The sequence below is a fragment of the Pyrus communis genome, chromosome 13 (genome assembly GCF_041283825.1).
Source record: "Pyrus communis isolate YQ-2024b chromosome 13, ASM4128382v1, whole genome shotgun sequence".
Taxonomy (NCBI): domain Eukaryota; kingdom Viridiplantae; phylum Streptophyta; class Magnoliopsida; order Rosales; family Rosaceae; genus Pyrus; species Pyrus communis.
Genome location: NC_142577.1, coordinates 6121516 through 6133438, shown reverse-complemented (window position 1 = coordinate 6133438; position 11923 = coordinate 6121516). Strand labels below are relative to the sequence as shown.

At 42.4% G+C, this 11923-nt stretch overlaps 1 long non-coding RNA gene across 1 annotated transcript; it reads left to right on the top strand.

The window, feature by feature from the left end:
* The first annotated feature begins 7303 nt into the window (after nucleotides 1–7303).
* Nucleotides 7304–8382, top strand: LOC137744639 (uncharacterized). Its single transcript, XR_015955277.1, has 2 exons — nucleotides 7304–7491; nucleotides 8178–8382. It is a non-coding gene; the product is annotated as an uncharacterized LOC137744639 (long non-coding RNA).
* Nucleotides 8383–11923: the final 3541 nt, after the last annotated feature.

The window sequence follows — 11923 nt, the reverse complement described above, 5'->3', positions numbered from 1 at the left end:
TTGACCGTTGACCGGGTCAACGGTCAACGTTGACTTTTGACTTTGACTAGTCAACTGTCAACGTTGACTTTGACCGTTGACTTTTTATGTTTTCGTGCGGGGACCCTCCTAGGCTAATTTCGACGTTCTAAACCCGTTTCCGATGTCCGTGTTCTCAAATTCAATCGTTTGAGTGGAGTTTGACTGAAAGTACTCAATTATGTGTTTAGGTGCGATTCTTAGCGGTGAGTCCATTATTCCTATTTGGTACAGCTTGCACCCTCGGTGTACGGTGAGTGGACCCCTTCTAAAAATGCATGTTTTAATGGTAGAATTGCATACACAGAAAAGCATGACTTTACGATTATGTTTTATGAACGTTTTACGAGATAACATGCTTACTAAGGCTAGTTTGAATTATTACTATTTTTCCTATAACCCATGTTCTTATAGAATATCTGATGGATGACGATATGATATTTAGAACATGTTTAGAACACTTCTTTATAGTATAGATGATGGATGACTTTATACTATGAAGTTGATTTTCAATATATGTATGTTCACTGGTTTTGTACTTACCTAGTGGTCCTTTCCGCTACGGGACGAAGGGATAGATCCGGTCCGTCCCGGGCGACGGTTTGGTGTTGGCATAGGGCCTGGAGTGTATTTTCCTCTGACTGTCTGCTCAGAGACGGGGAGCCGTCAAGGGGCCTGAAGTGTATTTTCCTCTGACTGTCTGCTCAGAGACGGGGAGCCGGCATGGGGCCTGAAGTGTTATATCGGACATTCACTAGTGTTTATTATTTATGCGATTTATGATTTGAGACATTGCACGACATGCTAGATTTCGGAAAACCTATTTTTACCATTATACTTGTGTTTTCATAAACCTGGGGGTTAGTATGTTGATAACTGTTTTACTAGTACTGTATATATAAACTTGGTCCATTCACCTTTGTTTTGCGCCCCCTTCAGGACCTTGGAACGAGGAGTACGACCTAAGCTACGAGGCGTTCCCCTACCAGTGATTTGTGTCATATTCGCTCCGCTTCGCCACTTATTGTAATAGCACTTCTTTATTCTTAGTTCTGTTTGTACTCTGTATTAGAATTATGCTCTGGACGTGTTGTGTGTTTACCTAATTTCAATTTTTAGAAGTTGAACTTTTATTTGGGGTTTTTAGCCTTTATTGCGTACTTTAGTTTACTTTTTCTCAGTTTTTGTTTTAATTAAATGGTTTCGTCACCCTTCGGGTGTCGGCCAGCACGTGACCATCTCGATGTCTCTAGGACCTCGGGGTCGGGGCGTGTCAGATTGGTATCAGAGCATGGTTAGTTCAGAGCATATTTAGGATTTCATTCCACCATTTGGTAGTCATAATCCTCATTACATTCTTAATCTCTAGTTATTCTAAATCTTTCTTGCCTCTTTTCAGAATTATGGATCCCACTGGTGGGAATGTGCCTCGTCGTACTCGTTCTGGTTTAGGGGGAGGAATTCAGCAGTTAACAAATGCTATACGGAATGCTTTCACTAATCGACCGAGTCGCACGTATATTGAGATTGCTCGGAGCCATGGTATTCCAGATCTTAATGTAGTTGGGGCTTGTCCGGAGGCCGAGGAGTGGCTTGAACAGGTGGAGGACACCTTGGAGAGCATGAGATGCCCGCAAAATGAATGGGTGGACACTGCAACGTATTTTATGAAGGGGGACGCTAAACTTTGGTGGAAATCGGTGAGGCCTCGTCCACCTAATGATCCAATGAATTGGGTTGACTTCAGGAAGGCTTTCAGCGATTATTTCTTGAGTCCCAGTTATCAGCTTAGGATGAGGCAACAATTCTTGGAGTTTCGCCAGGGCGATTTGAGTATCACGGAGGTAGACTGTACTTTTCGGCGTCTGGCGAGACATCATGCAGGGACTTATGGAAACCCAAGTGAAAGGATGGTCCAGTTACTGATTTGCTTGAATCCTGATTATCGTGAAGCAGTGGCAGCAATAAGGCACAGGAGTTACGAGGACATGATTAAGACTTGCTTGAGGATTAAACAGTCTAGGTGGGAGACTCAGCATCAGGCGCAGGCACAGGCGCAGGCGCAGTTACAGTTTCAGGGACCACCAAGGTATCAAGACCGACCTCGGTACCAGAACCAGAGGGGTCGTGGATTTCGATCCCGGAGCATGAGAGAAGCTGCTGGTCCATCTAATTATGCTGGCCCTCGACATTCTCATTCCTTCAAACGTCAAGGCCAGGGTTCAGGTTCTTCTAGCGAAGGCTCAGGCAATGAATCTGGGAGACGATCCTTCAGTCACTTCAGATCCCCCATTACGTGCCACAGGTGTGGAGGCACGGGACATATTGCCAGATATTGCCCATCTGAGCGACCCGCCGAGAGTTATGCTTCTGCGCCGAGTTACAGTGGAGGGAGTAACCCGAGCTCCAGTTATGGCGGTAACTATACTCGAAGTGACAGTGGGAGTGGAAGCCAAAATTCTCAATTTTCCACTCAGAGGCAGCCACAGCAGTTTGGTACAGCATCAGGTAGCCGCCCTCAAGGAAATCGAGCAGGTCGTAACAACCGAGGTTTTAGGGCTCGAGGTGGCCGTGACGGTGGTGCAGGACCCCAGTTTCATGGACGTATCAACGCCATGACTCAGCAGGAGGCTGATCAGGACCCCCAAGTTATTACTGGTACGTTACTTATTTGTGGTAATTGGGCGAGAGTCCTAATTGATCCAGGTGCTACTTTTTCATTTGTGTCTTCCTCATTTGCACCGAATCTAAATTCGCAACCTACACCGCTTGGGTATGATATGCTTGTACAAATGCCGCATGGAGAGTTGTTTTGTGCACAGTGGGAGTTTAGAGGTTGCCCGGTAGTGGTGGAAGGGGAAACACTGGAAGCTAACCTGGTTCCCTTCAATTTGGTGGAGTTCGATGTTATCTTGGGAATGGATTGGCTCTCCAGGCATCGTGCTTATGTCGCGTGTTGGGAGAAATCTGTGACGTTCAATCGGCCTGGACGACCGTCGATCACATTTCAGGGTGAGCGACGAATCCTTCCTAATAGTATTATTTCTGCTATCCGCGCTTCTAAGTTGTTGTCTAAGGGATGTGTAGGGTTTCTAGCCCACGTAGTGACGAGGGATAAACCTTCGTTGAGTCCTAAAGATGTACCAGTGGTGAAGAAATTCACCGATGTTTTTCCGGAAGATCTACCAGGGTTGCCACCTGCGAGGGAAATTGAATTCACCATCGATTTACTTCCAGGTACAGACCCTATTTCGTTACCACCTTATCGGATGGCACCAGCAGAGTTGAGGGAATTGAAGCTTCAACTTCAGGAGTTAGTGGATAAAGGTTATATCCAACCCAGCATGTCTCCTTGGGGTGCTCCCGTTCTTTTTGTTAAAAAGAAGGATGGTTCGATGAGACTTTGCATCGACTATCGGCAGCTGAACCAGGTGACGGTGAAGAATCGTTATCCTCTGCCTCGGATCGATGATCTGTTTAACCAGCTAAAAGGCGCTCAGATGTTTTCTAAGATTGATCTTCGTTCAGGTTATCATCAGCTGCTAATTCGAGAGGAAGATGTACCGAAGACTGCCTTCCGTACTAGGTATGGACACTTTGAATTTCGTGTCATGCCTTTCGGATTGACGAATGCTCCTGTAGCGTTCATGGATTTGATGAACAGAGTCTTCAGACCATATCTGGACCGGTTTGTGATTGTGTTCATCGATGACATTCTGATTTATTCCAAAAGTGTTGACGAACACAGGAAACATTTAAGGTTGGTGCTGGAAAGGTTGAGAAGTCGGCAGCTGTATGCTAAGTTCACCAAATGTCAGTTTTGGCTTAACCAGATCAGCTTTCTCGGACATGTGGTATCTGCCGAAGGAATTAGTGTGGATCCTCAGAAGGTGTCGGCAATAACTACATGGGAGCAACCGAGGACTGTTACAGAGGTGAGGAGTTTTCTAGGTCTGGCTGGCTATTACCGACGTTTTGTGCAGGGTTTCTCAGCAATTGCCTTGCCTTTGAGTAAGTTGACTCGGAAAGGGGTTGAATTTAAGTGGGATGAAGATTGTGAGCGGAGTTTTCAGGAGCTGAAACGACGTCTCACTCAAGCTCCCGTTCTTATCCTTCCAGACGATAGCGGCGAGTTTGAAATCTACACGGATGCATCTAGTTCAGGTTTGGGTTGTGTACTGATGCAGCATGAAAGAGTCATTGCTTATGCTTCCAGACAGCTCAAGACCCACGAGAGAAACTACCCTACTCATGATTTGGAACTTGGTGCAGTTGTGTTCGCTCTGAAGATCTGGAGACACTATTTGTACGGTGAGAAGTGTCGCATCTTCACTGATCATAAGAGTCTCAAGTATATCTTTACACAGAAAGACTTGAATTTGAGGCAGAGAAGGTGGATGGAGCTCATCAGTGACTATAACTGCACGATCGAATATCATCCCGGACATGCCAATGTAGTAGCGGATGCACTCAGTCGGAAATATCATGGACAACTTACATCACTTAGAGCTATCCATGTTCCGCTACTATTTTCTCTTCGAGAAACGGGTGTTGTGGTGAACGAGGGTGATCAAGGAACTTGGTTGGCACACTTCCAAGTTAGACCTGTTTTGGTGGACATGGTTATAGAGGCCCAGAAACTTGATCCGGAGTGTGCGGTCATAAAGGGTTTGATTTCAGAGGGAAAAAGGAAAGAATTTAGCATTCGGAAGGATGGAGCCTTGATGTTGGAGAACAGGTTGTACGTGCCTAAGGATAACGAAGCAGTGAAAAAGGAGATTCTGGATGAAGCACACCTTTCAGCATATGCCATGCATCCAGGAAGTACCAAATTATATCGCACTATCCGTCCGTTCTATAACTGGGTTGGAATGAAGCGGGATGTGGCGGATTATGTGAGTAGATGCATCATTTGCCAGCAGGTAAAGGCCGAGAGGCAAAGGCCTGGAGGACTAATGCAGAATCTTCCGATACCAGCTTGGAAATGGGAAGACATCACCATGGATTTTGTGTATGGGTTGCCGAGGACACAGGCGAGACTGGACGGCATTTGGGTGATTGTGGATCGACTCACTAAGACCGCTCATTTCTTGCCGGTTCGACAGACTTACTCACTGGAGAAGTTATCGAAGTTGTTCATCGATAATATCGTCAGACTTCATGGTGTACCCGTATCCATTGTTTCAGACAGAGATCCCAGATTTACTTCCAGATTTTGGAAAGCTTTTAATACTGCCATGGGTACTCAGTTGCTGTTCAACACTGCTTATCATCCACAGACCGATGGTCAGTCTGAGCGGACCATTCAGACGTTGGAGGACATGTTGAGAGTGTCTGTCCTCCAGTGGAAGGGTAATTGGGATAGCTATCTACCGTTGGCTGAGTTTGCATACAATAACAGCTATCATTCGAGCATCGGCATGGCACTTTTTGAAGCTTTGTATGGAAAAGTGTGTCGGACGCCGTTATGTTGGACAGAGGTCGGCGAACGGGTGTTAGTGGGACCAGAGATTGTGGACACCACAAATGCTAACATCCAGCTGATTAAAAGAAATCTAAAGACAGCGCAGGATCGACAGAAGAGCATTGCGGACAAACATTCCAAGGATCGTGAGTATAAGGTCGGGGACTTTGTATTCTTGAAGTTGTCTCCCTGGAAAGGGGTTGTTCGTTTTGGTAAGCGAGGAAAGCTGAGTCCTCGATATGTCGGTCCTTATGAGATTACTGAGAGAATTGGTGCAGTTGCTTACCGCTTGGAGCTACCACCGGAGTTGTCGATGATTCACAACGTTTTCCATGTTTCTATGCTTCGGAAATATGTATCAGATCCCTCACATATTATTCAAGTGGAGCCACTGGAGATAAATCAAGACGTTAGCTACGTGGAGGAACCCGTGGCTATCCTTGATCGGCAGGATAAGGTGTTGAGGAACAAGGTCGTTCCGTTGGTGAAAGTTCTTTGGAGGAACCACGCTGTTGAAGAAGCGACGTGGGAAACGGAAGACTTGATGAGAAATCAGTATCCGTTTTTATTTACTTAAGGTTGTAAATTTCGAGGACGAAATTTCTATAAGGGGGGTAGATTGTTACACCCGCCCCTGCTTATAAGGATAATTCTGTAATTCTCCCTAAAAATTTATAGAATTATCACTTTGGTCCTCATTTTGTTACACAATCAAGATCTGAAAATTTAAATGATTTCTCTACCCTAGGCTGCCACGTGGCAGCACCCTAACTCCCTTACTTTTTCTCTTTTGTCCCCCCCCTTCCGTGACACCTTTTTCTTCTTCTCCTTCTTCTTTTTCTTTTCTTTTCTTTTCTTTTGTTTTGGTTTGTCTGCATCTTTCTTTCTCTCTTTCAAAAACTCTATCTTTCCTCTTCTTCCTCTTCTACCCGTGACAACACCCACACACACACACCCATTATCGCACCTGCTTGAGGACACAGCCACCATCATCATCATCAAACCTTAGCTCTCTCTCTCTCTCTCTCCCTTGCTCACGGCGCCAAGAGGGTACGAGCACCTCCGGCGAATTTAGTTTGTTTTCCGGTTGGGTAAGCATGGTTTCTCCCTTCTTAGTCTTGTTAGAGGTTGGTTAAATGTAGTTACTAAGTTGGGTTCATGAATTTTCAAGGTTTTGGAGTGTTTTTGGCAAGGGTGGAGGTACACCCAATTTTCCGGCGAGTATGTGTTTTCCGAGGGATTTTCCGGCCACCACAAGTCGTTTCACGGCGAACCCAAGGTATAAACTTACTCCTCTCCTCTAGTGCTTCATTTTGATACCTAGATCGGGGTCTAGGTTGTAGTTTTGACGTCGGCCGGAGCTATGGAAGCTCCGGTGGTCTTCTCCGGGCACCCAGGCCTTCGGGCCATCTCTGTTTCCCCACGGGCCTTAGGCCATTTCGGGTTTTAGCCCAAAAGCCCAACCCTTTCAGTTTTTATTTTTAGTTATTTCATTTTAAAAACCCAAAAGGCCTTAGGGCCTTGGTTGCGGCCCAAAACCCATTTCCCTTTTTCATATTTGAGGCCTTAGGGCCTGTTAGCCCAAAACCCTAACCCAAAAATCTAAACCCAAAACCCATGACCCGTGACCCATGACCGTGACCCGTGACCCATGACCCGTGACCCATGACCCTGACCCGGACCCGTGGACCCGTTGACTCGTTTGACCCGTTGACTCTGACATGTTGACTTTGACCCGTTGACCGTTGACCGGGTCAACGGTCAACGTTGACTTTTGACTTTGACTAGTCAACTGTCAACGTTGACTTTGACCGTTGACTTTTTATGTTTTCGTGCGGGGACCCTCCTAGGCTAATTTCGACGTTCTAAACCCGTTTCCGATGTCCGTGTTCTCAAATTCAATCGTTTGAGTGGAGTTTGACTGAAAGTACTCAATTATGTGTTTAGGTGCGATTCTTAGCGGTGAGTCCATTATTCCTATTTGGTACAGCTTGCACCCTCGGTGTACGGTGAGTGGACCCCTTCTAAAAATGCATGTTTTAATGGTAGAATTGCATACACAGAAAAGCATGACTTTACGATTATGTTTTATGAACGTTTTACGAGATAACATGCTTACTAAGGCTAGTTTGAATTATTACTATTTTTCCTATAACCCATGTTCTTATAGAATATCTGATGGATGACGATATGATATTTAGAACATGTTTAGAACACTTCTTTATAGTATAGATGATGGATGACTTTATACTATGAAGTTGATTTTCAATATATGTATGTTCACTGGTTTTGTACTTACCTAGTGGTCCTTTCCGCTACGGGACGAAGGGATAGATCCGGTCCGTCCCGGGCGACGGTTTGGTGTTGGCATAGGGCCTGGAGTGTATTTTCCTCTGACTGTCTGCTCAGAGACGGGGAGCCGTCAAGGGGCCTGAAGTGTATTTTCCTCTGACTGTCTGCTCAGAGACGGGGAGCCGGCATGGGGCCTGAAGTGTTATATCGGACATTCACTAGTGTTTATTATTTATGCGATTTATGATTTGAGACATTGCACGACATGCTAGATTTCGGAAAACCTATTTTTACCATTATACTTGTGTTTTCATAAACCTGGGGGTTAGTATGTTGATAACTGTTTTACTAGTACTGTATATATAAACTTGGTCCATTCACCTTTGTTTTGCGCCCCCTTCAGGACCTTGGAACGAGGAGTACGACCTAAGCTACGAGGCGTTCCCCTACCAGTGATTTGTGTCATATTCGCTCCGCTTCGCCACTTATTGTAATAGCACTTCTTTATTCTTAGTTCTGTTTGTACTCTGTATTAGAATTATGCTCTGGACGTGCTGTGTGTTTACCTAATTTCAATTTTTAGAAGTTGAACTTTTATTTGGGGTTTTTAGCCTTTATTGCGTACTTTAGTTTACTTTTTCTCAGTTTTTGTTTTAATTAAATGGTTTCGTCACCCTTCGGGTGTCGGCCAGCACGTGACCATCTCGATGTCTCTAGGACCTCGGGGTCGGGGCGTGTCATTTACAAAATCATTTTACATTAGTTATTAGAAGGACAATGGATTATTAATCATTTCGCATTTTGTGCAGCATTAGTGTTACAAAATATTTGTGCAGCATCAGTTTTACAGAATCTTCTTAAGTTTATCATTTTGAAACCTTTGTGTAGCATTAGTTTTTATTGATTATTAGATTTACATTTTAGAATGCATGTATATATCTAATTATTTATGTGTAGCATCAATTTAATTTTATGTTTATTATTATTATTATTATTATTATTATTATTATTATTATTATTATTATTATTTTGTGTAGATCATGTCCGTTGTGAAGGTGTTGAAGTGTGTATAGAAAAATTGTGCAGTAGTTGTGCCTCTTTAACCACACTCTAGTTATGAGGATTTGTGTGGGCAATTAACTTCTAGGTTTTCAAGTTTATCATCAGGAGGTTTTCTATTGAAATACTCATTATACGGAGGCAAACCAAATTGTTTATTAGAGTGCAATGAAGATATTCAGACACTTCTATTGGTGAATAATTTGATTTCAAATCCAATTGTTGATGTTTATATTCATGTTAAGAATGAGATGTCTATTATTGCTATTAGTTGTGTGTTGTCTTCTTGTCTAAGTAAAACTACTAGTAATGGATATGAGAACCAATATTTGGGTAAGTATGGCTCTTATGGACCTCACCATTATGCAACAAATGAGTGGCAGAGTTATATTTCTTATGAGGGTCAAAGTTATGAAGACGGTGTAGTTGAGTTTTGTAGAAATGTACACAATACTCTATTGAGGTTGGTTTTGTTTTAAAGTAGACAAGGTTTGATTGAAAGCGTGTTATTGTTGTTTGCTCAAAGAAATTGTCAGAGGGGTGTCAATGACGTGTTTATGCTGTTGTGAAACAGCCTAGTGGTTGTTTTATTATTAAAAAATTAAATAATATTCACACTTGTAGTGGATGTATTCGTCAAAAAGAGAATAAAAGGTTTGGTCTTTCTGTTTTGTCTTCTTTGTTGGCTGCCATGGTTCGTTTGAATCCATCTATCAAGGTGAAGGATGTTGTGAGAGAAATGAAGGAGAGTTACAGTTTTGATGTAAATATCATGCAGCTTTGTGTGGTAAAGAAATTGCGTATAACGAGGTTAATGGTGATGAAGCTCTCTCTTTTGGATATTTGCTTGGGTATCTTGATGAGTTTGTGCATGCCAGTGATGGATCCTTTTATGCATTAGAACTTGATAATGATAGTAATCAGTTTGAAAGGTTATTCATTTCTTTTGAACCTTGTGTTAAAGGATTTCGATGATGTAGACCAATGTTGTTCCTTAATGGTATGTTTTTTAAGCGAATATATACCGGTACTCTTCTTGGTTGTTGTGCTAAAAATGCAAATAATGCTAAGTTTTTTTAATTATTATAAATTACAGATTTGTGATATTGCTTTGAATTTCAATATTTATTTATTTTAGAGAATCAGGTTATTTTTTTTGTGTAGATTTTGTTTATTAAATTGCAGTATTAGTTTATTAATGTGCAGCAGCAGTTTATTAATGTGCAATGAATTAGGAAACAATTAATGGATTATGAATCAATTTATGGGTAGGGGGCCATATATGTTTAAGAATTTCAACTTTTTGATTAGCATTTGTGCAGCATCAATTTTAGAAAAACAATTAATGACTCAGTTTATTCTTTATCTGTATATTTTGTTATTAAAGTGCAGCACCAGTTATGTTTACATGCAAAACCTGTTTTATGATATAATTATTAATTCTTTTTATATAGAGATTTTTCCTGTGTGTTATGGTATTGTCGACATAGAAAATGAAGACAATTGGATGTGGTTTGTTATGCTATTCGGAAGTACTTCCCTACTGATTCTCATGGTTTCTGCATTATACATTTGAGGAAAAATTTAGAGAGGCGATGTACGGGTAATAAGTTTTTGAATGATCAGTTGTGTGAGTATTTTAAAAATTGTGCATGACACACCCCGATCAAAATTTGGAGCGTGCTGGCCGTCACGTGAGGGTGACGTAGCCAAGTGCGTAATGCGGAAGTAAAAGAGTGAAAACACGAGGAAATAAAGTCAACAAGATAATTTACAATAAAAAGATCAGTGAGTACTAGTGACAAACATAGAAGGAAAAATGCAAAGTAGAAGTTCAAGTATCCTAGATGCAGTCCAGAATAAACAAACACTACACAAGTGATAACTAGAAAATCCTACATGGAGGGTGCTCTGTCAAAACTGCCTTAATGCCTCGTTTGTCACCCATGTCCTCGCTACCTAAAACCTGGAGGGGCGCAAAACAGAAAACGTGAGTGGGCAAAAACGAAGTTTTCCAAACCATTTCAATACCAAGTAATAACCCCTCTCTGTAAAACCTGTATACTTTCCAAAAAATATTATACGTACTCGTATATCAAATCATGCTAAAAACGATAAAACTCAAATATGCCATGCCAGAATATGCCGTGTCAGAATATCCGATCAAACAGTATAAGCATCAAGCAGGTGAGATAAAACAAATCACAATATGCCGGTAATATCAGTACGTCAGCCGGAGTCACCTAAAGTAACCTGTATGGCTGAATCTATAGCTCCTCAACCACTATCCTGCACACGAGTCGGAACCACCTATAGTGGTCTGTACGATAGGCTGGTGTATATAAATACGCTCAATACTACGATCACGTGAAGGCTGTGCGATGTATCGCAAGTCACCTACGAGTCGGAACCACCTATAATGGTTTGTACGACAGGCTGACACCTGCCTTGGATCCAAGGTGAGCGTACGGTGCAGGAGGTAAACGATCACGTGAAGGCTAGGCCCTACTCTGGCGGAGCACAAACACCGAGGTGCAGGAATATAAGCTATAACTCAATCTCAACATCACCACATCTATCACTAACAACAAACTCACCTGACTTACCAGAGCGTCTGCGGCACCAAAGCATAACCAACACAATCACAATAATAATATCGACGATATTCGACATGGCATTTCAATTATAAAACCATTAAAACGTAATTTCTGGAAAGATACCATTCATAATATATATATATATATACTGAAAACAAAAGCCCACTCACGTTTTCTGTTTTGCGCCCCTTCAGGTTTTAGGTAGCGAGGACGTGGGTGACGAACGAGGCATCAAGGCAGTTCTGACAGAGCGCCCTCCGTGTAGGATTTTCTAGTTATCACTTGTGTAGTGTTTGTTTATTCTGGACTGCACCTAGGATACTTGAACTTCTACTTTGCATTTTTCCTTCTATGCTTGTCACTAGTACTCACTGATCTTTTTATTGTAAATTATCCTGTTGACTTTATTTCCTCGTATTTTCACTCTTTTACTTCCGCATTGCACACTTGGCTACATCACCGTCACGTGACGGCCAGCACGCTCCAAATTTTG